Source organism: Tubulanus polymorphus, chromosome 6 (assembly GCF_964204645.1).
Source record: "Tubulanus polymorphus chromosome 6, tnTubPoly1.2, whole genome shotgun sequence".
Lineage (NCBI taxonomy): Eukaryota > Metazoa > Nemertea > Palaeonemertea > Tubulaniformes > Tubulanidae > Tubulanus > Tubulanus polymorphus.
Window position 1 is genome coordinate 10127794 of NC_134030.1, and position 6000 is coordinate 10133793.

Consider the following 6000-nt stretch of genomic DNA (forward strand, 5'->3'; position numbering starts at 1 on the left):
GGAGAAAACAGGGGCATCGCAGCGACTAGATCTCTTCGATCGACTCAAGACAACACAAACAGACTTGTTGTCCATCGGATCCTAAACTCGTTTGTGGCTCTAGGGCTTTATATCTTATGCACTTCCCTAGTTATCAAAGGAATCAGTTCATTGTTTTAAATCCGAACTTAAAACCTGTCCTTTTTTCAAACTATCTTGCTGATGTGTCTTTTGTTTTCTGATGTGCAGATATTATTTCTCTACTTATAAACTTAAAACTTATATACTTTATAAATTGGTATATATGAGCAAATAAAACTATCATTGTTTGTAATTATAATTATGATTATCAGTATTGATAAGTGTCGTAAAACGTTGGTTTATGTCTCAAAAACGGAAAAAGGCATTTTGTCGACTTGAATTCCATTTCATTTCGTGGATCTGGTAGTTTTGAAAACCTTGCCGAACTTCAAACTTGCTTTGAAACACGTTTTTGAAGCGATTTACACGGCTTAACAGTGTCGCGAAGTTTCCATCGGGAGCCGCTTATATCGTGTCGGGAGAATGAGAATACAGCTGGTTTCCATCGAAAACTTTTTTTTCTCTGACCCAAACAGTTCCGACATACGTTCGTATTCGTAATCTGGGTTACGAGAAAAAAGACGAAGAGCTCGGTCGAATGAGAAAATAAGGAAGTATATACAACCCCATACATCGATGTGCTACAGTTTACGTACATAGTTTTATTTCAAAATGTAGATAAAAGTAGACATGCAAAATGCTATATGAAAAATCTAGAATGAAGCTCTGTATTTGTGGAAATGGTTATGATATAGGAATTAGAGGACTTCATTTATGGTTCGTCAAATCGACCTATTTCGTCGTCGTCCGGGTTGACCTTTTCACCGGTTTTCTCGTCCTTGCGCTGATCCTCGACAACAGCTCGCAGACGCTCTTGGTGCCGTCGCCGGAATTCGCACGAGTTGCACGAGCGAGCGCACTGGAACTGCATGAACGGTTTAGAGTACGGGTGGTTGCAGTGGCCGGCGTGGGCCCAGATCTCACAGTCATGTTCGTTGTAGTCATTCGGGCACGAACCCCTACGGGGAACTGAAAGGTTTCGAAAAAAGTGCACAAATACGTTGGGATTTAGGGTGCTTATTGACTACAGGGGCTCGTGATATCCGGAGAACTATTATTTTCAGACTGAGGCTAATGAAATCGAAACGAAAAAAAAATTGTTTAATCTTTTCATTTATGTAATTATATCTTCTGGATTTGGCTCCAAAGTTAAGATGTTTACTCCGCAGTCCAAATGAGTTCATTTTCAATCATTTTGGGCCTAGGAAACTATGGTTTTCTGTAGGTTGTACATTAAAGTACATCGGCAAAATACCATAGACACATAATGAAAAAGCTTTATCTATTTATTCCTGAGCCCCGCAAAAAACAGTCGTTTCAACCCACTTAACGATAAGTGACTGCGATGAAAAACGTGAACTTTACCGTGGCAAGTATTACAAGAACTGGCGCAGTAAACCGTCATCCAAAGATTGTGTCGACAATGGTCGTTTACAGCCCACATGTCACATTCTATGTCGCGTATGTGACGGTTGTTACATGGTCCTGAAAATTGCGAAATATATCACAGTCAAATAAGTCGAGAATATGCACAATATCGTGTAAGATGAATATACGAGATAACACAATAGTTAGGCCAAGGATGTAAAAGTTGTGAGACTAAAATAGTATTTGAGCATGACTACTAGAATATAGTCGATAGGTCGAATACCAGCTCAAGGAAACATTTTCGTACTAGTCTTTATGTTTTCGTCTTTATATCGTGGGATTCTCGTATAATATTTTGAGCAACGGTCCGACTGTTAGCCATCATTAGGTATACCGATGGCTAATTACCAAACGCCTGATGATGGCTGTAGTCTTTGGCCGAAACGTTGCTCAGAATATATACTCTCTTACTCAAGAATTTTACATCATTTCTTTGCTTGGCTGAATTGTTGTGGGATTTCTCTCGTGTTAGTCAAATTACTATAATGATTGGTGAATTCAATCTCACTCATTGGGTTAAGCCCCTCGAAAGTTTGTAATCAATAGCATAATTGATTTTTACTATCAACATATAAACTGCCCGCATAATCGTATAAGAAATTGAAGGCAGTCGCATGATATAACGATTTGCTTCTGCATAGAAATGTGCAATTTCACAGGTTTTGGGTGAAAGGATAAACAACAGATCTTACAAATAAATACCTTAAGATCTAAACCTAAATAACAGAATATCTGTAACCACGACAGGTCAATTTCTATGGAATATTTTCTGGAATACACGTATTCTTTTTTTAGAGTGCGAAAGTCTTACACTCTTTGAACGCACGGCACTCGAAACGAAGCATTCCGAAACCCTTGACCGCGCTCGATCTTACAAGCTGCGTCTAATACGTAATACGTACCTCGAGTAATCGAAGGTCGTGTAGGTTTTTCCGTGGCGGCTTCAGCCTCGCCGAAATCAGGAAAATCATCGTCGTCTTCAAACTGGGTTAGAGCTGGCACCAGTAATACTGCAAACAAGTTTTCAATTTCGATACAGTAGAACTCGCTTAATTCGGACCACCTGGGACTGGGACATTTTGTCCAAATTAGACAAAAAAATTAGACGAATTATATGCTCTCATTCGAATAGAAATAACCTAGAGAGGACTGGAATTTTAGTCCGAAATATGTGAAAATCGGATGAATAACCGATCCAAATAAAGCTAGTTGTATTCATCAACAATTACTACAAGGAGAAGATGCCATTTCTCGATTAAATCGATTTGAAATATCAGTTAGATATTAGAAATAGAATTGAATTCAAATTATCATAAGACAAATGCAAATTATTCTGTAACCGCGCTAGTATATTAGTTTTAGGGTTTACTCATAATTTTGTTATGTCACATCAAGTTGTGTAATTCTTCTGACACAATTAACAATAAACTACAAGTTACGTAAAACTTCGACTCAATAAACAATTAACATTTAAACAGCTTTCGACAAAATTCCGACAATTGCTTGAAATCAAAACACATAATTACCGGCCAAACTACAGAAAATGAGCATCAACTTCATTTTACGCTGAAATAGCAAGATTAAAAGATCATAAAAAATCGTTCAATAACATACAGATATTCATCAAAAAGTCCGAACGAAGGAAGATTTGTTGTCATACCTGGTTTGGGTGAGTCAGTAGCTAGGATTTTTACGCAAAGTTCGCGAAACGATCCGTTGAGACAAATGACATCAGAAATGCCTGGTAAATCTTCAAAACGCGGATAAATCCAGTTCACGGGGTCGAAACACCGCGGGAAACAAAGACGAAGGAGGCACATTTTTGTGATCGATGATGCAAAGATACAGGGCGGGCTATTGTTCCAAGAAACAAGGCAAAGTTTTTTCGGTTTTTGTGTCATGCAGATTAGCGTGTTTTATTTCAAAATTTCGAACGTTCGTCGTTATCGGGTCAATCATGCAGTCTTTATTTCCTGCCTCGTTAGCACATTAGGTTTTTGGTAATTTTCCATTTAGTCTTAGCAGGGCGAGTCCAGCTTACCGCTCCTAACACTTGAGCGGTACTCGCGATTTTAGAGGTGTCCTATTTTCAAGTTCTGGTAGAAGTAGGCTAAAATGGTCAATTTGAATGATCGAAAATGGGTAAACTTCTTATTTCTACTGAATAATTTTTCTTTGTCAAAATGTCATATCTTGTGGACACAGAAAAGGAGCCCCAAATTGGTACTCAGATTGCATCTCAAAGCCCTTAGAATTCAAAATGTTCTATAACATAGGAGCCCTTCCACAGCTGAGCAGTACTCAAAACCTTTAGGCTAGATCCGCCCCTGCTTAGTGAACAAGAGTGCGGGAAGATGGATAGATCAGTTCAATACTTCCTAGTTCGTTACGTGTGAATGGGCCAAACAATAAAGTAGAGCTCGACCCAGGGTCCGATTCCGCGTGTGTGAGTTATGAGTGGATACTGACTTAAAATCAGTTATTTCAAAGGATTCAGGACTCAACTCAACAGTCGAAACATCGAAAATGAATTCTAACCGTAGTCAGTGGTGGATCCAGTGGTGTCCGCGGGGTCCGGAAACCTCCCCTTAAAATACCATCTTCAAATATTCCGGACTGAATAATTTTTGGAAGAAAGATCGAAAATACTAAAGAAAATACCAACATTTTGTTGTAGCAATATGCTATTTTATCAATTCTAAAAGATCTTAAAAATCACCTGTAATTTCCTTAAGTAATTTAGTTCGCGAAAAAGAACACCCGGTAAATCAAAAAAAAATTGTGTATGTTAACAACGAAATTGCCACGAAGCTCAGAACAGGCCCTTAATCTTTTAAGTGGGTGACCCTTTTTAGCCATTGACCCTGGATCCGCCACTGGGCCGGTTGCATAGACCAGTCTTAAGATTTAAGACCACAATTTTGGACATAAGTCACGACTGTGCAACAGGCTCCTGGTTCTTTACTCAATTCCGCAAGGAACTGCATGGGTCAGTGGCTTTAAAATGGAAGATAAAGTGAAATCTCAGTCGATGCGAGGAAATAAACCGCTGAATTGTATTATTGATGTATCATAATTTGAACATTTCTGTATGATTTCGATAACGTCTGGGAGTTTGATAGATTTCGATATTGTTAGAGGCGGATTCGTTGAAACGGAAGACTAAACTCTGCCCTCATACGTTTTTTACTTATCCCCGGGATGGTATCGCATTCATATCCAGTGATTTACAAGACCGACTAATTACCAGGCACTTGCTAAAAGCATCGATTATTTTTTTCGTGCGTAATTGACAATTCGATACAAAATCGTAGCCTTCCCGGACCAGACCTATATCGAATTAATTATCGTACGAATTATAATGATATATAAAAATATACAATATTCATATAATGTTATAGCGATAATATCTATCTTGGTATAAGTTGAATTTCATTTACGTTACTATTGAATATATTGAAATTCATCAACAACCAATATCTATAATGATCTTTTGTCGGCGGTCTATTTCGAACTCGCCTAATCTCTATCATCAGTAAGCTCTCCAAGTATATTTATTACTACGTGTTAGGTGCTCGTTCGCCATCTATCGGAAATTCATGGCGAAAACGCGTCGTTTATGGCTCGTCGAAATCGTCGATTTTCTCGTCGCCGTCAGGGGGCGGTTTATCCCCGTTTTCCGCGTGGTGCTCTTTCTTTTCTTCCTTATCCCCTCCTTTGTCTTCTTCCTTTGCTTCCTCCTCTTCTTCTGTCGGGTTCAACCGCTCCTGTTCTTTGGCGCGATGTTCGCACGAGTTGCAGGACTTGGCGCACTGGAATTTCATGAAGCTAGCCGCGTACGGCTCGCTGCAATGACCGGCATGCGCCCAAATCTCGCAGTCAATGTCGTTGTAGTCGTTCGGACACGACCCTTTCTCATTCGCTGAAACAGAAAAACTTAAGATAAATACTGTGGTAATGTTTGATAAATAGGTTTACCTTAATTTTGCAAATTTCTACAATGTTTTAAAATTGGAAACTACAGCCTTACTGGAGGTATTCGCGAATTTTAAGGTATATATCTACAGTAAACTCCGTCCAAGTCGGATCCGATCAACTCGGATAACCGTTCAACTCGGATGTTTTTTTGAATGTTTTTGTGACACTATATATCATGAAATACATAACATCCAACTCGGGCATCACTTAAGCGAAGTCTACTGCGTAAGCCGTAATGACTGTTTTTGCTCTGAAATCTAAACGCCGTGTTACTTTGATAATATCATTGATAATGCTTGTTCAAAGATAATATGTTCGTTGACATGGACCCCTACATCCTCTTGGTACTGGTCAACTCAGTAAACTTTCACATAAGCATTTACGGCGAAGTTTACGTTTAGTTGGTTTAGATCGTGTTCTTTTCTTTCGAGAACTTACAGTGACACGTGTTGCAGGAACTTGCGCAATGTACCT